Below are 27,631 nucleotides of genomic sequence, written 5' to 3'. Positions count from 1 at the left end.
CCTATTTTTTTTTATTTTAGATGCAAATAAAAATAAGGTACGAGAGAATTCATGAACGAAAATTGTTGCCCATGTCAATGAGTGCAGCAATGCTGGCAGCGTCTTCCGAAGGTTAGGGTATGTGTGCGCATTCCGGCAGACTGCACGTATGTATATAGAACTTCTTTTGCGCCATACGTAGCCAACCGTGCTCATCGGGAGGTGTGAGGGAAAGACAACAAACTAAACACAAAAAGCAGTTCTCAAGAAATGAGTGTTCAATCTCGAGTTAAAAGTGCGAAGTTCTCAGTGGCTTCTTAAAGCTGTGGTGGCTTCGAGGCTGCTCGATTTACCGAAAGCACACAAACCCCCAACCACGAAGTTGATGCCATTGAATATGCATGGCATCGCACAAGGTGGCCAGGCGAGTCAGACTTAAGTCGGAACCATCCTGAGATCCTGCGTTTTGGAATCCCCATTGGTCCACACGCGACTAAAACGCAGGTGTCGTAAGTCGTGAGCTGGATGGTCTAATCCAGTGCTTCTCAAAGAAAACGATTATTTGTAAGGCCCACTGAGCTATGAAGCTCTTTTTCAATAGCGACTTGGCCAAAGACGATAACGCAACGAAGTGGCTTATCACGTGTGATAGTTATAGCAGTGGCCAAATACTCGCGATGCATGCTTCTAAAGATGGAGGGAAAAATCGGAGGACCCGGAGAAAAAAATCCATGCGACCACGGGGAGAGAGCGACAAGCAAACTCCAAATATCCACAGCAGGGATCAGGGTTGGGACCAAAGCCACGGCCTGCTGTGTGTGGTCCCCGGTTACACCGGTGGTCCGCAATGGTCCTCCATGTGGTCCGCCGTGACCGAGATGCAAACGCAGGTTGATCTGGACAATAATTCCAATGTGTATACCTTTTTTTCGGACATTAATATTTTTCTTATGATATTTAATAAAAAATGAAGTTAAGTAAACTACACTGATTAAACCACGCTTACCCTAAGATCTAAATGCACCCCACTCAAAAGAAACCTTATCGCTGCATTGAAAATAAAAATTGTCCCAGTGATATGAATAATCTTGTATTACTGCTATTTAGAGATACGTTTAATGCGTTTTGTCACCAAGGTTTGGGGGGGGGGGGGATCTGTGTGGGTCCACGGAAATGTTTGCATCGGCTGAGTAGTCCGCGGGGCCAAACAAAGTTTCAGAAACACCGCTCTAACTCGATCACCTACGACCAAAACAAAAACTGCAAAGTGTCCATGGCAATCAATTGAGCCAAGCCAAATGACTGCAATTTTTGTTGATGTAAAAAAAAGAATCAGGGGAGCGAGGCGAACGTCCACCTTCTGGTTTGACGACGACACATCGGAAACCGGCTTGCTCATTCGCCTTTTGCGCCAACGATCCTAGCAGAGGCCGATTCGTTTGGTTTATTGTCCGACGCGGCCCTGTCGGCCTCTGTGGATGTCAGACGTCACTGGAGACCAGCCTGCCGGTCTGTGGTCTAAAGAAGACCGTGCATCCATGAGCAGTTGGATACCGTGTTCATTAAAAACAACGTAATTAAACAGAGGTTAATTAAAAACAGGTTAATTGTAACAGATGGAATACTGTAACAGGTTCAAAGAAATCAATTAAGGGAATTTAAACTCTCACCGTGTTGAATTGATAATTGCCCTTTTTTCAGAATTTTCTACAGCTATGCAAGAAAGGGCATTTCTCTACCCGTGGCCTATTGTGGCTTTAATCTGACCACCAAAAACTCCCCATGCAGATGAGCAAAGGGTGGGCACTCATCTCCACTGAAAACCACAATCCCGTGGTTACAACTCCATGCTTCTATGACGAGGTCAGTCTGTCCATAGCACAGCTACTGCCGACTTGTCACGGTTATCGAGACCGCAGAGAGGAAGAAACGTGTTGACCCCCAGCCGAGATTTAAACTCACACCCTTCCGTTTGCAAGGCGAGTGCTTGAACAACCACGCTATTCGGCTGGATTATGGTAGTTTGACCATCATCACGAGATATAAGGAGATATACAGGGACAGATACATTATCTACTTATTTCTTTTGTGATTTTTATTCTCCACAACAGCGCTCATGATTATTTTGTGATGCGAATATCAACATCTTCAAATCGTCACACACCAGGCTGCTGCGCATATCTCCTTCATGAATGGAAAATTAAAGACAAGGCACAGTAGTGTGACTGTGGCCATGCAAAGCAAGCTACGGACCGCATCGTAACCCGCTGTAGTCTACGCTCCTTCAATGGAGGAGGAATAGGAAAACTACTTAAGGAGAAGCACTCTCGTGGCTAGCAGACCTCAACATTGGCATTCAACTCCTGACCACATTACCATCGTGCGCAAGAGCAGAACAGCATCGGATGATCGCCATCAATAATTCAAAGCAATGGAGAGATCCTCGAGTTGCGCAGCCAGGCCCTCCCATTTGCGGGTCGTCATCGGCACGATGTCCGACGCTTCGCTCCATGTGCCGGGGAGCTCCTTCGGGATGCAGCAACGTCGTCGGACATCGTCGCGAGCAGCGCACGGCACCGAGCTACACGGCGCACCTGACAGAACCTGCGCCGCACTATCCACGTGAGAGATTCCATGGACCCTGACCAAATACTTCCCTTGCTGGTGCCACCCAATGAGCTTCAGTTGTAGGTGTATGCACGGATGTCAAAACTCGAATTGCACCAAGAGCTTTCAAAGTTGTATAATAGTCGTATTTCACGAGTACGTTAACACGTACACATTTCCCTCGCTGTACGCGGTAGTAGTAGATGCGTTCCGAAAAAAGGGGCGCACACAAAGTGAAACGGCACAAGACGGTCTGCCTGCCGGCTCGCGCGTACAGTACACACACACACACAATGTTGCCCCACGTCCGACCGTATTAGCAGCGTGTAGAGTGAATACGACGCGCATTATATAGCGAATTCTGGGTGGAAATACGTCAGCCGCCGTATATACAGCGCGAAATCGTACAAACCAAACCCCGCGCAGAGCGGGGCAAACCCGCACTTCCACTTTCATACACCGTCTCGCAGAAACCGGCGTCGTTAAATATCTGCCACGCGCGGCAATACCGAATTCTCTTCTGGCCCGGGGATTAAGGCAAAACCTGCATTGGGCACGACGCAAGGTGCCCACCCCCTCCCCCCGGGGCTCTTACCTGGCCTAATGGCTGAGCCAGGTGTTGCTGCCCAGCAGGGACGGGGGAAACGTTTCCTCGGTTACAGCTGAAGGAAACGGCAGATGCTGATGTTTGGTTTTTGCGGACAGGGCAGCTGTGTCTATGAAACGGCAAACAAAAGGGCTTTCATTCGGCACCGGCGCTGCCGCACTGCTGTTTCAATCATTTATTTAAATAGCAAAATGCCGTATTGTAATAGACAAACCTCACCTAGTCGCCTCTTTGCAAATAGTAGGAAGATGAGCCCCCTTTTTTTCTGCAATTACACTGGAGTGGAAGGTTTATTGTGTTTTCCTCTGCAAAACCGCATCTGCGCGCAACGCAGATGCGCGCCCGGCAGGTCGAGGACACGCACGCCCATTAAGCCAGGGCCCTACGCAGCACTCGCGACGTGCACATCATTGCAAATTGAGATTCGTTTTTTTGTTTTTGCCAAAAAATGGTACATCGTGCGATTTGCAAATGCAGAGGGGGGGAGGTGCGGGGGACGACACACGGCTCACGAGGAATTTTTTTACATTTTTTTTTTGTTACACAAATAGCGTATACCGGGCGATGTGCTCACCACGGATGCCGGCGGATTTTTTGCGAATTACTGCGAGGACAGATGCGCCGTGGCTAGAGCTCTCCGCGCGAACAAAGGCGGTCGCCACGTCACGCGCGTTCAAGATGCGCTTCTGCGGCCGTCTGGAACGCTCTTTCCTTTCGAGATTAGGAAGCCATTGGGAGCTGTGCACTTTTAAATCGTCATCTCGATTGAAAACTCATACAACTGCTTTTTGTGCTTAGTTTTTTGTTCTTCCCCCCCCCGCCCGCACCTCTGATTAGCACGGTAGGCGACGTAGGGTGCGCGAATGAAAAACAAACATGCGCACACGCATAAACACATCAGATCGGTTACAAAGGAGAGGGGCCCCTCTGGCAAACGAGCTCGTTTGGTTATGAATATATATGTGTGTGTATATGGAAATATTTTCCAGTGGCGGTATATTCCATAAACAGTATTTAAAATGTGTATTTCAATACAAATGTTTGTATAGATATTAAATCATCATTTTACATGTATCTTATATATATGGGTCAGATTTATTGTATGTATTTACTGCTCTAGCGTGATGATTTATATTTGCTTTATTACATGTCCACATTTGCAACGATATTCATGTTTTTTGTCAATAAAAATTTATAAAAATTTTCAGCCCTTTGTGAATGCATGGGTGGGTTGAGTGCCTCTCCCTAATCCGGCGAGTTCACGGGGGTGGTGGGGGGAATGTTTGACTATACTTCACCACACTGGTCAGTGCAGATAATGGAGCACGGTGCAGCACAGGACACAGTTTAGACTGTGACCCTCTTCTGGGGGACAGTAAACTCGTGTTGATTCTACACTGCACCTGGGTCGCTGGCACCATGGCCAGAGCACGCCATGCACAATCAGAAACATGGCAACTTCAAATCTCGGCCCACACCAATCCTCCATCGTCAATAAAAATGAGTAGGCACTTCACGCAAGATCAACCAGTGCTCAACCTATCGAAGAGACTGGCCTCCGGCGAGAGAATGTCGAATTCCCACCACTGAATCAGAATATTTATTCAGACTGGAGAAAGCCGATGAGCCACCAAGCTCGTTATCACAGATGTCCAGATGAGCGCATGCCCTGCCTCGTTGGAACGTAGCAGAGACGCTCTCGAAGTCTGTGCGGAATGGACGGACGCCTTTCCTGAGTGAACCCAGGCTCCTGAATGAGGTCAAGTGCAGGAAGCTGCAACGTCTCAGGTGTGTGGCCGTGACGAATGGTGAATCGGCATGCCGAGGATCGTGGCGGAGGAGGAGGAGGAGGGAACTCTGCACGGGGCGAGGGGAAGAAGACGACGGCGGACACCTCGATCTGACTCGAAGTTAGACATCAATCGCTGGACGGGATGGAAGCTGTCCCATCTGAAAATACTCGGTGATGGACAGGGAGAAGCGGCGGCAGCACCGCCACTGTGGCTAGGAGGTGTCAGTGAAGGAAGGAGAAGCGGGAGAGTGCGAGCGAGCGAGCGAGCGCGCCCGAGAGGGCCCAACATCTGCGCGAGCAGCTGTCGCGAGCGACGGCCACACCCAGAGAGCGGGGGGGGTCACGCCGCCAGCCACGGTCATCCCAAAGCCCCCCCCACCTCTCCCCCCCCCCTCGCCCCCCCCTCGCCCCCCCCTCTCAAGGGGGCCACGGCAAACAACAGCTGACGGCGGTCACGGGACAGGACATGGCGACATCTCAAATGCTCAGGGCAGCTGTCCATGTCTCTCTCTCTCTCCCCTGCCGGACCCGACTAAAACACCTCTCACCACCACAACCACCACCATCACCCAGCCCCCCAACCCCGACTGTCTTGCACTCCACCCATGTTGGGAATCGATTCAAATTTAGCACAGTGACACTCGCGGCGCAAGGTATTAGAAAGGTCTCTCTGCACCGTCTGGGCCGAATCGAAGCAGCTTACACGTAGCCACGGCCGCTGCCCGCAGTGGCGGCATCACGCCTGGGATGGCGACGCTGCGTAGCGACCGTTTACATCTCCCCGCACGAACAGAGAGACACACCCTCCCTACAGCGCCACAGACCGCAGGACGTGTGTTGTTAGCAAGCGCCTATTAAGGTTGGTGGAGAGGCGCTTTGCGTGATGAAAAAAAAAAACGAGTGCTTCTCCGAGGGTCGGTCACTCGAATTGTAAATGTTGTGGGTTTACTCTCCAACACACCGGTGCGCTGAAAGTAGTAACCAATTGGCACGTTCTGTTTACATGACAAACCTTACTAATTGGCTTTGTCGGGTGCTGGCGGTGGTGGGTTAACGACACATTTATATTTAAACCTTTATTATGAGTGTATGTCAACTCGAGCTCTCAAACGTTGGCTGCTGTGGCCAGAACCTTTTGCACCGTCACTGATGTTCATGCACCACATCGCGTTCAAGGCTGCATTGACCCCCCCGAGGAGCAGAGGGGGGGGGGGAGGCCCAATCGCGGGTTCATTTACCGGACCGTCCGACGGTGTCGATGTTTGCAGCGGCACGGAGTTGGCGGACGAGCGGCCGCTTGTGTTGGTGAGCGGCAGCGAGCGCACGGCCACGGCGGGGGTGACCCCAACCCCAGCTATTCCTGGAGCCGCGTCGATGAGGCCCCCCCCCCCCCCCCCCGTTTCTATACCGATATCGAGAAGGAGCTCCCCCCCACGTAACGCTAAGCTCATCTTTTAACCAAAGGCAATCGTGGTCAAGGCAGCGTGGTGGAGTTGCGGGTGGGTGCGCGCTTTGGAATCGCACTGAGAGACCGACAGAGGAGCGCATGGATCAGGGAATGCGCACGAGTTGGAGGAGGCATTTCGACTAAATAGTGAAGTGGGCTTGGGCAGGACACGTCATGGATCGAAGTGATGATAAAACTAAAACTAAACTATTATTATTTTACCACGTAAGGCCCACTGAGCTATATGGCTCTTTTTCAGAAGTGACCTGGCCACAAATGATAGCCCAACGAAGTGGCTTATCACGTGGAAATGTATAGCAGCCAAATACTTGAAACGCACGTTGACGCTAAATGTGGAGTGAAAACCCGGAGGGCCCGGATAAAAATCCACGTGATCACGGGGAGAGAGACACGCAAACTCCAAATAAATAGGCGAGGTCGGTAACATTTCACCACCGCAGTGCCCAGGGTCTCGCCGCGTTTCAGCCATCGGATAGAACTGTGCATTGCGAGGCCAAGTTAAGTGAACAAATTAATATATGTCTACAGTTCAAATAATTTTTTTTGTAGAAATGAGAAATCGGTTCAATCGCCAGTGAATAGAACGTGGACTTGAACCCAGACTTGAGCTGTCCTGGCTCAGTGCGCTGACATGTGGAATTGAATCGTTGGGTTTCCGTTATCACAGATGTAACCGAGGTTGTTCAACTGCGTTCGTACTGTGAAGAGACTGGCCCCTTTGCCGTAGAAATTAGGAATTTCTGATCACAAAAAGAAAAGTTGTTTCGGATCGATCCGTATGTCAAGGAAAATTACATTATTTATATTTACGTCACTTCTGCGCTTTTCCCCCCAAAATGTGGTGAAATGTGGCATCGGGTGATGCAACCTGGCATGAAGCCACGTTTAATTGCTACATGATGTAAATTGATACGGAAATCTGAAGAAGAAAAAATCTAATTGTCTTCTGAATATTTTGATTCGAAGCTCATCCCTAGTTTGGAGACACTTTGACGTGACTGCAGCGTGGAAGAGATGACGTACTTGGCGTGGAACCGTTTTTGCTTTTGCCTACTCTGCTGAACCCAGGGGCACGTAACCTGAACGCACGGTAGATGGTGCTACGAACAAAACATCCGACAGAATTCCACGAACGTTCCAAAACGCTCCGCCACCTCTGCACGTGGAGACCACACGTGGCTTCACCTGACCTCACGTGGCGGGGTCTCAATGCGCAATATCAGCATGAACCAAAGCGCCATTCTCGTTGAAAGTTTAGTTTCATTTGTTGCACGGGCGACGGGCCCCCGTTTAGCCGCTTGCCCGGCTAATTTGCCGAGGGAGATCCGTGGTGCGCGGGCACAGCGACGTCGACAACGAACGACAAAAACAGAAGACAAGAACATGAACAAACGAGGCGTTCAACGGTCGTTAATAAACGAAACGCACGCGAATCAATAAGGGTGCAAGCGTGTTATGAATGTTCGGTACAAGCGCACGGGAGCTCTATGCTGTATTTGAGTCCAGCGGCGACGTAAACACACACGCGCAGATCGAAAAAGACAATTACAGCACTGACTGGATGAAAGTGGGTGCCACGGTGCGAGATGTCAACTACCTCGCCTGGTATACAGGAGGTCGTGGGCTCGATCCCAACCCTGACGTCTGTATATTTGGAGTTTGCATGTTCTCCCGGTGGGCAAATGGATTTTTCTCCAGGTCCTACAGTTTTTCCCCTCCACACTTTAAATCAACATCACGCGTTTAGAAAAAAGAAAAAGCTTATATAGCAGCTCAGTGGGCCTGATTGCCTGGTAAAATAAAAATAATAGTTCAGCTAAAAGTCAAAGGTGGGTGCTTTAAGGGAGAGACTGGGTCCAGCCGCAGACACGTGGAGTGTAGATGAGGCGATTTGTAAAAAAAATAACATACTTAAAACGGTCGCAGCGTACATCATAGACTGCACTTGAAATTAAAGTGGAAGGTTTAATTTAGAAGTTTGGGAAGGGTTAATTTTGAAAAGTAATCTGCGACTACCGGTTTACACCCGAGGCTGCAGAAGTCGCCTAATTCGAACGTCTATTTGCGACGTTCAAAAGTCTTGGAACACAAATCAAGACACCGCTGTATTTAGTTTACGTGAACAGGCACTCTTGTAAGGCAACTGCTAAAATTGCAGCGAGATCAAAGTGATGAAATATGATCAAGTATGACGTACGGATTGGAAACGTGGGACATTGACAGAGAAAACGGGAAAAGCTGAAAAGTTCACAAACTAGCATCAAAATCTTTATTTAGACTGGAGGAATCCGATGATCTATGAAGCTCTTTTTCACAGATTTCCAGTAGAGGCAGGTGAGCAAGTTACATAAACAAAAAGTGGAATAAAGAACACACGAGTAAGATGGAGAAAATTTAAGCAAGAAAAACAAAAAAATACGTATCAATAAAGCATACAAGTACAAATTGCACTGGTACACACATTTCTGCTGATTTGTCAAGACCAAAGGCAATGGTGGGCAAGGCAGCGTGGTGGAGGGGTGGAGGGGGGTGGTGGGGGGGGTCCACGCTTTAGAATTACACTGAGAGATGGACAGAGGAACACGTGGATCAGGGAATGCGCGGAAGTTGGAGGAGGCATATCGACTGAAGAGTGAAGTGGGCTAGGGCATGAAACATCGTGGCTATAGGGGACGATAAAACTAAACTGTAAACTGTTTTGATTTTAGCAGGTAAGGCTCTTTTTCAGAAGCGACCTGGCTACCACAAATGATAGCTCAACGAAGTGGCCTGTCACGTGGAAATGTATAGCAGCCAAATACTCTAAACGCGTGTTTCTAACTGTGGAGGGAAACCCCCAGAGGACCCGGAGAAAAAACCCACGTGACCACGGGGAGAGAGACACATGCAGACTCCAAATATACAGCAGGTGTCAGGATCGGGATCTAACCAACGACCTCCTGCCTACTAGGGCTGAACGATTTATGGAAAATATCTAATTGCGATTTTTATGACGGATATTGCGATTGCGATTTGATTTGCGATTCAATTTTTCTAAGTTAAGCTTCAGTTCAATATTCACTTTGTAATAGATTTAAAACATGTGATGGAGCATTACCACAAGATACCGTAAAAATATGAACTGCTCTATATATTCTAATGCAAGGATGAGACCTTAAAAGATATGAATTGCTTCCAACATGTATCTATTAAAATGTTTTAATTGAAATATCACAACCAAGCATAGAACAATTATTAAGTTAAATAAATAAAGTTATAATAATGAAAAAGCAAAAGAATTCAAATAAGAAAGTACAGTAAATCGGACTTTTCAAATCGCAAAAAAATCGCAGCCTTTGCGATTTGCTAATCGCATTGTTACAAATAACGATTTCGATTTGAAATCGATGTATCGTTCAGCCCTTACAGCACAGCAGGCAAGGGGAGCTCTGGCCACTGCAGCGCCTCTGATGAGGGGAGCTGAGGCTGACGTCACGTTGCCTGCTCAGGGAGGGATTTCTTTAATTGTCAGGTGCCCGACGGATCGTCGCATTGCAGGACCGCTAGGGGCAGCCCGCGTCTGTCTGCGATTAGGTTGATTTAATAGAGAAAACAGCAGTGGTACTCTGCCACGAACGCGAACTGTGTGTGCCGTGCATCTTCTGCTCTCCACGCGTTAGCCCCAAACACTGTCGCCAAACGGTTTGCTCAAATTGAATTACTTCATTTAGAGATGTTTGTTATTTATATATATTCTTTGGTTCTTTTCGGTTAAGTCACGTCTAAAAATAAAATAATAAATTAAAATAACATATTACGACGTTTCGATTGCAACACAAGCAATCATCATCAGGTATAATATTTTATATTTTAAAATATAATATTTTATACCTGATGATGATTGCTTGTGTTGCAGGTATAATATTTTATATTTTAAAATATAATATTTTATACCTGATGATGATTGCTTGTGTTGCAATCGAAACGTCGTAATATGTTATTTTTATTTATTATTTTATTTTTAGACGTGACTTAACCGAAAAGAACCAAAGAATAATTCCTGCAGTCACGAAAGCTCCTAAATTAAGATATTTATATATACATTTAAAGAAAAAGCACCGTGATTAAATCGGATTATCACAAACAACCTCAACAGTCCACACAGCCAGGTCTAAATTTCGATTTAAAGCTTTCGTGACTGCAGGGATTCATATTCTTGGTTCTTTCGGTGAAGTCACGTAGAAGGAAAATAATAAAAGAATAAAAATAAAACATAATAAAATAAAATTCTCACGACGTTCCATCCACAACGCAAGCAGCCGTCCTCAGGTGAAGAAACAGAGCTGTCGGAAAGGTTTGGAGCGCTGTCTTTCCTCACACTGTATCTTCACCTGAGGACGGCTGTTTTTGTTGTGGCCGAAACGTCGTGATAATTTTATTTTTTATTACGTCCCTTCTACGGGACTTTACCAAAAGAACCAAGAATATGAGCCAGGTCTAAGTTTCCCACTGGATATTTTCTAGAATGCTTGCAAAGCTGCTGGCTTGGAATTGAGATTATCGGCATAAAGCACTCGCACTCGAGTACAAAGTGCACGCATTTATAATAATCCTATAACAGTTGTACTCAACATTCGCACAATCCCATGAGAACGAGGACAAGAACGGAGAGCCCAAATCATTCCTGGAGCAGCGTTCCGGACCGCTCGGGCTGAAACGGAGAGGCGCACGCACACACACGCACACACACTCACACACGCATTCACTCACACACTCACACACTCACTCACTCACACACACTCACTCACACACACACACACTCACTCACACACACACTCACACACATATTCACTCACACACACACGCACACACACTCACACACATTCACTCACACACATTCACTCACTCACATACACACACTGACACACTCACATACACTCACACCCTCACACACACGCACAATCACACACACTCACTCACACACTCACGGGCGGATGGCCATCACAACGCACGGCTTGGCGACTCCGCAACCTGTGAGTGTGTGGTCACAGCAATGCACGACTGGGATGACCCCTCGAATTAGACGACGAGAGGGGGCCACGGTTTTAGCTTTAACGAGAGCAAATGGGGAAGGGTATTCATCTGCTGCCAAATGCTACCTGAGTGCCCACAGCTGAGCTCTGTCCCCCTCCCCCCTCCCCCCCACAACTCCCCCCACCCTCCCCCCCACCCTGCAACCCAGGATCCACGGAGCCCCAGCCGTAATTGCTATTTGAGAACGGTAGGTTGCCACACGCGGGAATTAAAGAGCTTGCACTGTGCGTGTTTGTCAAGTGCTTGTTTGCGCTGAATGCGAGCAGCCATCTGGACCATATTTGATGAAGCACACGGAAAGGGGGTGGGGAGTGGGGGGGGCTGACGGGCGACGGACAAGAAAAAAATCGATGCCAGTTTCTTTATTAAATCCGGCGGCTCGTTGCCAGCAAACGGCGAAGATGTTATTTCTGCGCGGCGAAGGTGGCCCACATGATGAAGCTCAGCGGAGGTTGCAGCGGTGGCCCGGGGTGGCCCGGGGTGGGCTGCTGGCTTCTGTTCCACTCACTCGGCCCCCGTATTTGGTATTTTGCAAGTAACGTGATCCGATTCCTTGATTACATTCATATGCTTTGAATATATTAAAAAAGGGCATTTGGTTGATATAACCTTGGGAATGATAGCGCTCTGCTGCGACCGTGAGCCTTGTGTCTCGGTGTGTGCGTGGACTTGCTGCTAAGGGGAGCGGTGGTGTAGCGGTTAGCGCACTGCGCTATGAAGCCGGCAACCCGATGTCGATTTCCGCTCATGGCCAACACCAGTGACGATTATCTGAACCGGTCCTGGGTCTCCCCTAAGTCAACTCAGCGTCAAATGAGTACCTGGTGTGTCTCTCCACTAGGGAGACAAAAGCAGCTGGGCGTGGTGCTGGCAAACCCACTCCCTCGTGTGCCATGCCGGCCTGTGCTTGTTCACAGGACTTGCTATACGGGGGATCTTTGTTTTTGTAATGGACTGCTGCTGCTGTTCTCGTAAGCACCAAAGCTGCATCGTGAAAACCATTTTGGGGGCAGGGTGGCGCAGTGGTAACACCTATGCCTCACTGCGTTCTGTTCTTAAATGAGGCATCTTTCTGCGTGGAATGTGTACGTTCTCCCCCTGTTCTGCATGGATGTCCTCCGGGTTCTCGGATTTCCTCCCATTGTTAAACCAAAAAACACTATATCAGGTATTGGCCAACACACCCCGATGCTGAAAAAATTTCACACTGCAAATGACCCAATTTGGATTTAACGCATTCACGTCACCCCCTACTGTGGAAAGGTGGCAGGACCCTCCTGAATACGAGCACATTGAGACTCAGTGCGGCTTTGCTGGGCTAAACGAGCAGAGTAGTACTAATAATAGTAATACTACATCAGAAAATGTGATTATCATACAAATGCCATGATAATGAGATTACATACCGAGTAATGCTGTACGACATAATTACTGGTAGCTGCCAATAGTAATCTGATTACAGTCATCATGTTATGCATTATGACTGCAATAAGGATATATAATGAATACTGCATAACTATGAAGATACTTACAGTCCCAATTCAGTAATATTAGCAAGACCTATATATTAAAATATATCGGTCTCAACATATTACAACTTTTTCAAATAATATTTAGTTGCATATATTTGTTTCATAAGTTATCAATGCAACAAAAATAGGAATGCAGTGTGGTCATAGGTTAAGGGATTGTTTTACTTAAACAATAAATGGGTCTGCTCATCCCCATTGGTGGTCCTGAGCCAGTGCATGAATTCCACATTCCCAAGGGAAACTGAACTACAATTAAACAATTTTAGATTTTACCAGGTAAGGCCCCACCAAAAACCCAGATGACCTGGAAAAAATCCGCGCGACCACGGAGAGAGAAACACGCAAACTCCAAATATACAGCAGACGTCAGGGTCGGGGTCGAACCCATGACATATACCAGACGAGGTCCACCCACAGAACCACCACTGCAATCAGATGAAGCCGGGCAGTGGTGGTTGCGCACGTGGCCTGCAAACCAGCGCTGGAGGCGAGGGTCGATGGATCGCCGCACAAATTCTGCGAAACTCCCTTCCCGTGCGCACCGAGGAGGTGCCCGTACTCTGGCTCGCCGGGAGATGGCAGTACAGTAAAGTGTGGACTACTCTCCATGTGGTCCATCTGTACGGGATCGAGTGTTGCTCCCTCGCACGTGTGGGTTTTTTTTTTTTACCGAGCGCTCCGGTTTCCTTCCAATGCGTATAGATTTGCTGAAATCATCTTAATGTATGCGCCTCCGTGTTTGTGGATAGCGCAGCATCGTGTGATGCAGTTGCATAACTTGCGCTGTATGTAAAAATAAATATTACTGATGACCACACAAAGCAATACTGATTTTATTGACCCTGGAGAGGTTATGGGCTGCGGCAATCCTTGACCATGATTTGAACTCGCGACGTTACGACTGAGTTTGTGCTCTCACCACCTTCCCCCAGACATCAGTGCTGTCGACTCCCTACCCCTGTTCACGTACAGGGGCTTCAAGCCCTCTGGTTTTATGCTGCCTATGACGGACTGCTTTTTCCTGGAAAATAAACATGCCTCCGTGTTCATACTCTGCTTTGAGATGCAGCCGCACTTAAAGACTCTACGTGAATCCACACATCGCTCTGTGCTGCATGGTCACGGGACCGTCCAGCTGGCTGGGTGCGGGCGATATCACGACAGCGAGAAAATGTGACGCTGCACCGACAATAATGGGGACAATTTACCGGAGCAAAATTACACACTCGTGAGAACAACAACGACGGCAGTAGCGGCAGCCGGCAAGTAACGCGGCCAAGATCATAATAACAACGGTGGCAAGGAGCGAGAAAGGGCGAAGCCGTAACAACCGAGCTTCGAGTTGATTTCTGACGAGGTGCAGATGTTGTTTGAGAGCTTGCCACTTCGTGGCCGCGCCTGATCAAGGCACCTTTCCGACAGCAAACAAACCCCGAACACCACAGCCCCCCCCCCCGCCGCCCCTGGCTCCTTGCAACGGGCGACCAACGCACTCTGACCCCGAGGCTCGCAGCCTCAGGAGGAGGAGGGGGGTGGGAGCGGGGCTTGTGGTGCATGGGGCTACTGGAAGGGGCAGGGGAGGGGGAGGAAGGGGGGGTGGGAGAAAATGTCTACCGTTATTTCTCACTTCCTCCCCAAGGTCAGCAATTAGAGCAGTGGAGCGCAGAGCAATGAGCGGAGTCAAAAGCAGCAGCAGCAGCAGCGGCGGCAGCCAAATGAGCGTGTATCACGAACAAGACGGGGGAGATAGGTGGGTGTGTGCCTGTGTCTCTCTCCAAGCCAGTCGAGTCGAAGTGTCTGACCCCTGAGCCAGTAGTGGATACTCCAATGGTGGGGGGCCAGTCTGACCAGATGGCAACCGCCGATAGATTCGCAGAACGTGTGGTACTCGGGAATACTCATTTTATTGATGTGCTCAGTGAGGTCTCCGACCGTGCGAGTTGAACTCGGACCAAGCGAAGCATCCTGTGTACGTGCGTTGAACTTCTTTTGCACCATACGTAGTCAACTATGCTAATTGGAGGTGCGCGGGAAGGACAAACCAAAAATACAAAAATCAGTTCTAAAGAAATTAGTTTTGAATCTAAATTATATATAAGTGCATAGCTCCAGCGGTTTCCTAATATCGGAAGAGCGTTCCAGACGGCCGCAGAAGCGCATCTGAAAGTGAGCAATGCAGTGACCGTCTTTGCTGCGAGTATGACCGGGGATGGCATGATGCTCATGGACGAGATCAGCAGCTCCACCCACCCCAGAAGTTATAATTGCGAGTGGACACGGAATGCAGGCAGTAAAGTGTCGTGTGCTCGCATCATCGTCCTAATATCCGCCCTTCCTGTTACCCGCATCTTTAATCGAGCCACAGAAACTTGTTCAGTCATTTGCGGGGGGCGGGGGAGGAGGGGGTTGTCGCGGATAACATGAGGCGTCCACCAGAAATTGGCAACACATATGTCCTAATATCCGCATTCGTTTGCGGGGCGGAACAAAAGGAAAGAAAAAGAAATGCAACAAAAAAAACGATTAAGCAGTGCGGCTTTCGTGGGTAGTCAGGTGACTCGGCCACCTCTACCACAACAGCGTGTTCTGGTTTCATGGACGCTTCTCCGAGTGGCTGATGGTGCTGTAGGGAATTCTGCAGTGGCTGATGGTGCTGTAGGGAATGCTGGAGCAGCTGATGGTGCTGTAGGGAATACATTCTGCTGGAATTGCAGGGACCTACACGAGTGCGCTGACTCCAGCGAATAAATAAAAAAAAACAAAGTTATTTTCGTAGGTAATTAAAAATCCACGAATGGACACACGGCGTGGGTACATTGGTAACGCGGGACAAAAAAGTCTCGAGCTCAAAAAGAATCTTCTCATTAATGATCCGCAGGTTCACGTCCAAAGGCGAGTCGGCAGCATGTGCTGCAAATTACCGGGCAAGTGCAGACAGAACATAAATAAACAGCCGCTTGCTGCGAGCTTCCACGAGCCGCCTCGCACGGCGGCGGCGCAGGCTGCAATGTGGGACAGCCCACGTAGTGGTTGTTGTTGTTGTTGCCCTCGTAAAGATCACGTCAATGTCAAATAAGTCAAAGTGGGGGGGGGTGCCACAGGGGGGGAGAGGTGCCACTGGCGAGCAAAATTCCACATTCTTATGGGAGGGGCTCTGGCATGCCAAAGGACAACCCCCCCCCCCGCCGCTGCACCAGTCTGACGAAGTGGTACTTTGGTTTGTCTCGCTCGCCCCACAATTACGGCGGAATGTCACGGCAGAGACGGACGAGGAACGCAAGGGTCGCGGGACACGGGCAAGGTACCGTCGTCAGGTTGGCCGTGAGGAGGAGCCTGTCGGCTCAGGAAGGACACGCCCCTCGGAGGGATGATGGGCAGCGCTCGAGAAGAGTGATGGAGCAAAACGGGCAGCTCACGCCCGGGAGGGACGTCGATTGGGGAAATGGAGCGATGGAATCAGCTCGCGTGCAGCAGCGAAACGGGTCGCGCGTCCCGCGAGGGATGTCGATGGGTTTGTGGAGGCCTCAATCCAGCGGTGGGTAAGATTACGGCTGATCACGGTTGATGCTGACGATGACCTCACGAAATCCAATGGTACAATTCACAACGTTCGAATTTTCTAATCGAGCACCCTCTGACAGCTCCTGCTCAGCGTGGGTCTGTGCGGCCGCAAGCCAGGATAGTCCCCCCCCCCCGCCCCCCCCCGGTCTGAGTTGATACGATCAACTTTCACTCTCTCTCTATGGTCCTGCATTGCAATTTTTGTTTAAACACTTGTCCAGATCCGCCCGGTGGTGGTGGAAACGATGCTCTGTTATGACGATGATGATGGCAACGATGATCGGAACACTGAGGATGGTGTTGATTCTAAGGTAGATGATAATGATTAACATAACCGATGATGATAGTAATGGTGACAGTGATCTTTGATGGCGATGGTGATGACGATAACTGTGATAATATGAAAGCTGATTATGAAGATGATGATACTGATACCGATAAGATGAAAGGTGATAATAACGACGACTATTATGATGATTACAATCATGAATATAACGATGATCATTTTATATTAAATGTGACAATCACAATTGCCTTCACACTTTTCACACAACCCAAGGCGCAGTGGTGCCGAGATGTGAACTACCTCGCCTGGTATACAGGAGGCCGTGGGTTCGATCCCGACCCTGACGCCTCTATATTGAGTTTTCTTGTTCTCCCCGTGGCCGCGTGGATTTTTCTCTGGGTCCTCGGGTTTTTCCCTCCACATTTAGAATCGACGCGCGTTTAAAATATTTGGCTGCTGTAAATGTCCACGTGATAAGCCACTTTGTTGAGCTATCATTTGTGGCCAGGTCACTTCTGAATAAGAGCTCTAAAGCTCAGTGGGCCTTACCTGGTAAAATAATTGTTGAATAGTTTAGTAGTTTTAGTTTATAGATCACGATGATGATGATGATGGCTTGGGCCTGCACACACACACACTCTCGCTCTCCATTTTTCAGATGAGTTTTTTTTCCTCCCTCTGAACATAGGAGCGTTGGGCGAGGCTATTTTCGCAGTCCCATCTGTGAATTCACTTCTAGCCTGCAGCTGTGGGCAGCCCAGATGGTTTTCCAATAAAAGGCAAAGGATAGAGAGGGAGAGAGAAACAGAGCACGTGTGCATGCAGATATGTATCCGCGCGTTTGCATATGCGTGCACGCGTGTGCGCGCGCACATATGTACCGTGCATTTTGAATTTTATGTACATTGTGCACGCGTGCCTGCAAGTGATTTTGCATGTGTAGGTGCATGTGTGTGCGTGTGTGCATGCGTTTTTGATTATTTGTGCTCGCGTGTGGAAGTGATCGTGTGTGTATGCGTACGATTGCTGTGTGCGCGTGTATGCGATTATGTGCGTGCGTGCATGCGATTGTGTGTGCATGTGACTGTGTATGAGCGAGTGTGTATGTGTGTGTGTGGAAGAGGCTCTGTACAGCAACAATGGAAGCGTGGAGAAGTGACGCTCATAACAACGAGCAGTGGCGGGCGGCTAAAACACAGCGAGGTGGCACAGTGGGGAGCGCAGGTGGTCCATCTGCCAGTCGTCTCAGTCAACTTCCAGCACCTGGGTCTGTCCCATGACCCCGTGCCAGCAATAAGCCTTTCACACTTCACGTGAAGGCCTCAACGTGCACCTAGACTGACACAAGCAGCGTGGTGATGTCACCGCCACTTAGTAGTGAATACCGTCTGTTGTTGTTGTGTGTGGAGTAGAAGGGGCAGTTTTAGCATCATCTACAACAACTCGTGCCCATGTACAGCACTAGATACTGTACGTATACAATTTTGACAGAGCCTGCCCTAGGTCTCGTCAGACAAAATTAGGATCTAGGATGGCTTGTGAACATCAGCAATGAGGATAACAAACAAAGTACCAGGTACGGAAGTGCTAACCTGGTGTGCTTGACGAGATAGGTGCTGGCTAACAACACATCTGCCTGAGAGGCCGCACAGGGGAAGAGGGCACGTGCGTGCGTGTGCGTGCGTGCGTGCGCGTGCGTGCATGCATCCACTTGCCCATCTATCCCTACTGACATCACACACGCGGTGGCACTGCATGCCCAAGGAGGATAGCATTTCAGTTACAATTCACACCGAAATTCCAATGACTTGGCATTCCCAGTATCCACCCACAGCACACGGCCAGCACTCAAAGTCTAGTCCACTCGATAAAGCAGCACACCCGGCAAGGTGGCACGGAGGTAACGCTTGTGTCTCATGGCAACATAGCCCTGAGTTCGATTCCCCAAATCGGGTGTCTTTCTGTGCGGACGCGGTACGTTCTCCCCCTGTTCTTCTGCATGGGCTCCCTCCGGGTTCTCCAAACTCACTCCCATACACAATTGGAATGACACGCAGCAGCAGTGGCAGCAGCGGCAGCAGTGGCATTGTCTCCCACCACGAAAAACGTGGCAGGACCCTCCTGAAAAAGAGTCTTGAGACTCAGTGAGGATTTCCTGGGTAGTACAATATATTTAAGGAGGCCGCTCTCTATTCGGTTGATGCAGATGTCACACCTCCGATTGGCAGGGTTGGCTACATACGGTGCGAAGGAAATTCAACATGCACACATGAGTATTTTTGGAACAGCGTGTTGAGATCTGGTTCCATCAGGCGCTATTTAAATACAAGCTGTATTGCATCGTAAAAGTCATTTAAGTCCAATTCCAAATAATTCGGTCAAAAGGTTACTTTACTCTGTTTTTATGAAATTGCAATCCAATTTTATATTTTAAACGCACTGAATACCAATTTTAAATTAATACAGATCTCTGTAAACCTATTTTGTTGCAACAATTGATTTAAACGAGGCATTGCATGCTGGGAAAAACAATCCGCTGGCATGTTGTCATGTTGTCACATGTGAAGAAGCAAACGCTGCTCCTCACAGATGAAGAGAGGCATAAGAACGGTGAATTTCTTCAAAGAGGTGAGTCTAATTGATGCGGGGGGGGGGGGACAGCTGACATTTCTTAAAAGCTTAAAACTGAAATTGATTACCTCAGTGACGGAATGCGATCTCAATCGTTATGTTACGCAGAAAGGGAGAGAGAGAGATTGAATTGAAAAATGACAGACCCGTTAGCTTGATGTTGCGCGTATATCAGAATCAGAATCTGTATTTGTCTTGGAAAAATCCGATGAGCTATGAAGCTCGTTCTTCATAGATGTCCAGTAGGGGCGGGTCAGAAAGTTACAACAACAAACAGTACAACACCACGATAGGAGTGCATAGCATAGGAAAGGTAAGCATGAACTGTAAACGAGGACCTATATGAACAGGATAACCGTGAAGATGTAGGGGTCAAACAACCACATATGCGAAATCTGAATTGATGAAAGTTTTCTCTACCAGAGACCACATCCAGATTCCTATCAAATGCAACTGTGCCTATATCTTCCTTAGACCGTTAAAAGGCATTCAACTCAGTAGAACCCGATGCAGTTTTCCGAGCTCTCGCAATAGAAGGGCTAAATAAATCATGTTTAGAAATAGTGAGAAGCATTTGGCAAAAAATGGAACAGCCACGCTAAGATTGCACGAAGAAAGTAACACAATTCGAAGGAGAGTCAGGCAAGGGTGCGTCACTTTGCCAGAATATCACATCTGGAGAAATTATTAACCGTCTCAGATTTGTCGCTGATGACCGTCATTATGACATCCAATTGGAACGAACTACGGGAGATGATGGGAGAAACTTAGGCAGAGAGGGCTGCAAAGTTGGGCTCAAGATATAGTTGAGCAAAACAAAAGTCACGCACGCCACGAGTTCGCTAAACAATTGGAAAATTATTTCTTGAAATAACACGAATGGAAAACCCATCAGTGCGCGCTCCGAGGGTAGTTATACGATGGGGGATCAGGATGAAGATGATTACGTAAGACTGCGGATGGGACAGCAGGTTGGAGAGCTTTTTGGGAAAACTAAACTTACGATGAAAATCGACGGAAGCGATGTGCGTAAAAAATAACGTTTTTAATCTGTGTGTATCACCCGCTGTGACATATAAACTATTAAAAACGTTTTAATTTTACCAGGCAATGCCCACTGAGCTATGTAGCTCTTTTTCAGAAGTCACCTGGCCACAAATGATAGCTCAACGAAGTGGCTTATCACGTGGAAATATTGAGCGAGCCAAAATAAAAATACTCTAAACGCACGTTGATGCTAAATGTGGATCGGGGAAACGTGGACATCGACGACGAAGACGATGGATAAAAGCTGAAATGAATGACCACTCACGTCGTATTCTTAGGTTTTTTCGGTAAAGTCACGTAGGTAAAACATCAAAATTAATGAAAATAAAATAAAATAAAAACAAAAATCACGACGTTTCGGAGGCAACACAAGTCTCCGTCATCAGGTGGGACCGTCACAGCCAGATTAGATGCAGCTATTTTTATTTTATTTTCATTAATTTTGATGTTTTACCTACGCGACTTTACCGAAAAAACCTAAGAATATGATTCCTTGCAGTCACGAAAGCTTCAAATCTAGAATCACTCACGTCGTGTTGCCTTGATCGCTCACGAAGGGCGAGTGTGCGTATGGGGAGGACACGTCACGCAATACAGAGACAAGTGGCCGATGGCTGAGACTAAAAGGTGGAGCTGCGGTCCAGGGAGGGGATCGTGCCCAAAAGGAAGGACTTCCACCACGCATACGGAGACGTGAAATGAGCTCGTGTGGAGGTGGATCGTCCCGTCGCGGTGGCGAGAGAGAGATGGCGACGGCTCGGGGTGGCCTTCATCCAGCAGTCGCTTAATCACGGCTGACGATAATACGGTGACGGCCAAAATACATTCGAGTGTAACATAAACTGCGAGCGCGTGTAAAAATTACCTGCGCGTCGCTTTAATAATCCAGCGAGAGAGCGCCGAGGCGGAACACTCAACTCGTAAATCAAAAGGGTTGACTTTGCCCATTGTCCCCTCCACGGTCAATGACATGAGGACCATTTCATGGGAAGTGGTTGTTCTCTGTTCCTCTGCAGAGGCTGAGCCCCATCACAGGAATGTGGAGTTTACACTGCTTGTTCTGGGGGGGGGTGGGGGGGGGCGGCAACTGACACGACCACGTGCCGCCAAACGCTCGCGGAACAAAGAGGCAGTTTCGCCTCGTGACCTGCGGCATACGCGTGCACTGCGGTGTGTGTGTTTATATACACACACGCACACGAGCCAATCGAGAAGAAGTTGGAGACTCATTCGCAGCGTTCCCCGATGAAGGACTGGGGTTTTTTTTTGCAGCATTTGTGGCCGCGGTATCAAGTTACTTTTACAGCGAATGAAAAATAATAATAAACTGAAAATAATAAAAACAGAAATAAAACCTTCCAGAGTAGTATTTAGGGTTGCGCTGCATTGTTTAATGTACTTCAAGAGAAGCTGCACGACTGCAGCAAATGTGCGATTCATTAATATTGGGAGGGAGGGGTTTTTTTTTCGTGCCGGGGCAGTCTGAACACCAACCGTATATGGTACCTCCAAGCGCACGCAAAATAAAGCCCTCCTTCATTTGAAATAGCCAGCCAAGTCCCCAGTGGACCTTTCCGTCCCCCCCCGCCCCAACCTTCGTTCCAGGGCTTCTCCTCTCTCTCCAGATTTGTTATGACAATAAAGTCTTTCCAGACGGCAGTGTGGAATAAATATCTCGCGTCGCCCGCGCTCCGTGCTCCCAGAAACCCTGCCCCTCCCCCCCTACATCACAAACCCAGCCCCGCCACCCCCTCCCCAACTGCCCTCGCCTCCATCCCGACACGAAGCCCCAGCCAACAGCCCCAGCCTGGCCCCCCCCCGCCCCCCAGCCATGGCCGACCCCCACCCCGTGCCACAAAAATAGGTACCGCATGTTACTCGGCACCTACGGTACATGCGTCCGCGCACACGCGGTGCGTGCCTGTGCGTGCGCGCGCGCGCGCGTGCGTGCTGGGGCACGCGCGCGCACGTGCGCGCTAATGTGTAAACAAAGGCAAAGATTACCCCCACAGCCTTAACGGCCCGTTGGGGCAAGTGCGGTGTTAGTGAGTAGGCCGGCATGACACACGAGGGTGTGGGTGGTAGGCACCCACACCCAGCCGCCTTTGTCTCCCCAGCGACGATGTTTACTACTCACCGCACCAGCTACTCCTTTTTAAGGTTGAGTCGGCCTAGGGGAGGCCCAGGACCAGTTCAGTGAATCACTCGCCGCAGATTTTGGCCGCGGCTGGAAATGGATTTCAGGTCTCCCAAATTTGCAGCGCATTGCACGAACCGCTACGGCGCCACACAAACTCATGCACAGATGCACACACGCGCACACAGACACATATACAAACATATGCTCATGTAGCACGTTACATTACCCGTAGCGCATTACTTCAACAGCATGCTGAAATGTTTTTAACCTCGCGAGAGTTGAGTGTTTGTTAACAACCGATGACGCTGGGTGCAAACGTCACGCATGATGGTCAAAAGAACTCGCTTGGATTTGTCAACATCGTTACGGTCTTGTTGAATGAACATCATCGATTGGCACATTTTACCCAACTTTTGTTTGACTGGCTCTGTCACGTGATAGGGGATTACGTTAGAAGTATTTTTACGTCATACCTAACGGACGATCTAACCCAAAATAAACTAATTGTGAATAAAACTGTCCTCAATTTTGCACCCCAAAAAATATTCAATATACATCGTGAGGAACTCTGCACACTATTTTTATTTTACCAGGTAAGGACTACTAAGTTAGACAGCTTTTTTCAGAAGCCACCTGGCCACAACTGATAACTCCGTGTAGAACTATAGAGCAACCAAATATCGAGTATCCATAAAGGGGTACGACAAAGACTGTAAATCTATACGCTTGCTTAGACGGTATGAACGAATATGAACCATTTAGCCTCATAACACCATAACTAGGTGCTGTTGGTGAGCACCTATTAAGGCTCCTGGCATGGCATACACACTGTCTGGAGCGGCTGCTGCACACACGCCCGGTCACAACCCCCCCAGTGCTCACGTTCACGACCACAGCGCGCCAGCTCTTCAGTTTGACCCCGAGTAGTCGTCACGGAGAGGCCCGGCTGAGACAGCAGTGGCCACTGCTGTCGCGCATTATGGCCACGGATTGAATCTGGGTCACGGGGATTTCAGAGCAGAGTGCTAAACTCCACAGCACCGCTTCCCTTTCGCACGCCACGCACGCACACAGCACACACACGCGTAAACACACAGGCACGTTCACGCACGCACGCACTCACAAGCACGCATACACACACTTGCGCACAAATAAAGACGAAACGCACGCACGCGCTTGGGCACACACACATTGGCACATGTGCGCGCGCACACGTATGCATTCTGCGCAACAAAGACAATGATCCCCCGTATAGTCTGAACAGAATGTTGGGGAAAGTGCTATTGGCGGCGAGCACCTATCAAGGCTGGCACAGCACACGAGTTGGAGGGGTGACCAGCACCACGCCCGGCCGCCTTTGTCTCCCTAATGGCAAGGTTTTCACAACGCACTAGGGACTCATTTGACGCCGAGTGGAGCTAGGGGAGGCCCAGGTCTGGTTCAGATAATCGTCACTCGTGTTGGCCATGAGCGGTAATCAAACTCGGGTCGTCAGATTCGTAGTGCAGGGCGTTAACCGTTACACTACCGCTCTTGGCACACACACATACGTACCTACCACCTATGCCTGCTGCACACACACACGCACGCACACGAACACCCTGACACGGCGGTCGAACTGGGGGTAGAGTGATGCATCACGTCTGCACACCGATCATTAAGAACGGCCCAAGTCGCACAGAGTCCTAAGTGTGTGTGGAAACAATTGCCTTCAAAGCAGGGCTTTGAAATCGAACGCGAAAAGCAAACAAACCAACGCAAAATACGAACGCAACAAATACATCACTATGCCAGAGGGAGGAATAGTGGAAATAATAATAAAACATGAGGGCTCGTATAAATCCAACCCAGCGTCTAGTGGTGGTGGTGGTTGCTAGTGGTGGGGGGGTAGGAGGGAGTCTGTGCCCGCGTGCTCCGTGGGTGTGGAATGAATCGGTCCGAAGACAGCCCCGGGTTTAACCTCTGCTAAATAAAGGCAGGCATTCTGTTCTCGCAGGCAACACACCGGCTCCGATCGTCGCCCACATTACGTCCGCCCGCCCGCCACCCGGTGCCTCCTTTGCCACGCGCGCAAAGTTTCCCGGGAACACCGCACCGTGCGAAAGTAATTGAGGAAATCGGAGCTAAAAAAAAAAGACTGTGGGCACGACCCCCAGCATGTGGCACGACTGCTTAAACTCGAGAATGATCGGCACCAGTACTCAGGTGAAAGCCTGCACCTTGACGCTGACGTTTTGAAGCAACCCATAGGCTCGCACCTCCGCATCTTACTGAACTCTCCATGCCTTGCAAGCCATTCTTGGGCACTCTGAACAGCGGACCTCTTTTCATCTCCTGGCAGTCCCACCAACCCATCTGGTTTGCGTTGGTGACAGAGCTTTGCTTTTTTTTACTTACACATTTGCTCAAACATTACAGAATCATCTGAACGTTTAAGTTTCGAGCCAGGCCTAAAAACATGGCTCTATGTAAAAACATATTCCGATCTCAACATGGTTCATGCTCATAAAAATTAACGCCCTTCATCCAAGTAAGTTTCAGTGAGGCTCACGACACTCAGGAGGGGGTCCTGTAATGGATTTATTTCTCAAATCCATTTGTAAGTGTTTGACTTGTCGGAGTAAAACAGAGAGCACGGAGGAACCCGAGGCATACAGGGGTGATAACATTCAAAGCTCTAGAACAGGTGAGATCCAGAACTCATTGAAAGTGCTGTCATCTCCTGGCCACCTCGCAGCCCAGCGGGTTTTGGGATCATCACGAAGCCACGTCGTTGTCCCTCCCCTCAACCCTTCGCCTTCAAAGCGCTGGACGGCAGGGCGCAGCGTGCATCACCACGCCTGGTGAGTTTTTTTTTTACGAGAGGAGCGCTGGTACCGCGGTCGACCGCAGCACCTGAACGAATTTGTTTATGGCCGGCGGGTCAAGTGCGGCGCGGGTGGGGGGGGGACGTTCTCTAGTCCCTTACCGCAAGGTGCCTCGCAGCGGTGGCTTTTCATCGAAGGGCGTGGTGTGAATGTGACGACGACTACGACGGCTGCCACGGTGGTAATTCTTCACGTGGCACAGATATACTGGGGGGAGGGGGCGGCTTCAGATCGACCGTGCCGGGCGGACTTGGCACGAGCGGGGAGGAGGGGGACTGGGCGAGTGGCGGATATGGCAACACGGCGGCATGCCGAGCTCCACATGTGCTACAAATTACGCAGATTAACTTCTCCGCTGAGAAAGTATTTGCGCTATTCATGCAACGCTGCACCCAACTCTGGTCGACAGGCTGGCCCAAATGAAAACCAGATTTGACAAAAACAGGGGCGGGGGAAAAAAAAGTGAATGAAATTTCATGAAAGCAAAGAACGAATTGGCAAAAATATCAAAATCGCTCTGCCTCCATCTTTCTCTGCCTCCATCTTTCTCTGCCTCCCTCTCTCCCCATCCATCAGTCTTTCCTTGCTCTCTTGTCTTACTCAATACCTGACTGCGCTGCTATTCCTCTTTTTGTTTGAGTGTGCACGTGCATGTGAATGTCAAGCACCGATGTGGTGGTTAGCGCACTGCACTGCAATCTCAGTGGCCTGGATTCGAATTCCAGGCAGTGTGATGAAGGGCATCAGTGACAAGTGGCATCTGAACCTGCTCTACGCCTCCCGTAAGTCGTGCCAGCCTGAAATGAGTACCCAGTATGATGTCCAATTAGTATCAGTCAAACTTACAGCACTGGGGAGACCAAGCCAGCTAAACACGATGCCGACCATACCACGTCACCATATGCTTGCATTGATCTAAATAGGTGTTCGCAAACAGCACTTTCCTCTACAAGTATACAAAGAGGATGCCATCACTCAGTCTGTCATAAACCCTACGCCTCTTTCTCCGCACGCTCCCCACCGGTCTCCCCACACTCCCTCCCTCTCAACCGCAGCTCTATTAGGGGACAACTTCCTCAATTTGACCGAAAATAATAACAATACTTACACACATGACAGGCCCTCTGCATGAAATAGGAGCAAACATTTCAAATGGATTCCAAATGTGCTTTCCTGTCGGTGATTTTAAAAGTCGGCTGGCTTTGCCAAACTTTGACCTCCGTCTTTAAGGGGTGCTGCCCGTGCGTGAACACTGCGCATGCTTTCCCATGTAATTTAGTGACAAACTCTTCAAAGGGGAATAATAATAATAGTGCTGTAAGGGGGCAAAATGTACAACACTGCCACGTACAAGAAAACCCACAAGCTGGCACGTCTGGCAGAGGGTATAAAGCGTTGGCAACGGGTGGTGGCATCGACAAAGTTTGGGCAAATTTAGATTTTTTTTGTTCATGAGACTCAACACAAGTCCGGAACAAAGCGCCGGTCACAGTGCAGGAGGCGGGGGAGGGCGGGGAACAGAAACTCCGTGAGCAAAAAGCCGAAATCGGCGCGCCAGGGGCTTAACGAGGGGGGACATTCGGTCTCTCTGCCCCACCCGGGTGCAAAATGCGATCTTGATGAAGGGGCCGCTCAAAGTGTATCCCTGGCTCCTGAAAACGACTACATAGGTTGGTGCTCATCTCCGACTGGGGGGACATGAGCAACAGAGAAAAATTCCACATTCCCATGGGCACCGGTGTCTCAGAATTCGAACAAGTGCGGTCCGACATCCGACATACTGTTACTGATTTTATTGGCTACATATTTTTGTATTGGCCCTATGTAACCACATTTAAATACAAATGCACCCACGTGTAATGAATGGCAAGCAGCGGAGAGATGCCAAGTGGTTGGCGCACTGTGCTTAGGAACCTGGCCACCTGAGTTTGACTTCCAGTCGTAGCTAACACCAACATTGGGTGACATCTGGACCTATCCTGAGCTGCCCCTTCATCAATCCACGCCAGCCCACATGGTCAAGTGCGGTGTTAAACCCACG

General features: G+C 49.2%; 1 protein-coding gene across 1 annotated transcript in view; it reads right to left on the bottom strand.

Annotated features, from left to right (window-relative positions):
* The window catches only part of LOC144723360 (protein CBFA2T1-like), a 78,068-nt gene that overhangs the window by 29,039 nt on the left and 21,398 nt on the right, over nucleotides 1-27,631 (bottom strand). The gene's annotated exons all lie outside the window — the stretch shown is intronic.

Source organism: Lampetra planeri, chromosome 17, assembly GCF_965212315.1.
Source record: "Lampetra planeri chromosome 17, kcLamPlan1.2.h2, whole genome shotgun sequence".
Taxonomy (NCBI): Eukaryota; Metazoa; Chordata; class Hyperoartia; order Petromyzontiformes; family Petromyzontidae; genus Lampetra; species Lampetra planeri.
The sequence above is the reverse complement of the archived record's forward strand: the minus strand, read 5'-3'. Positions and strand labels throughout refer to the sequence as shown.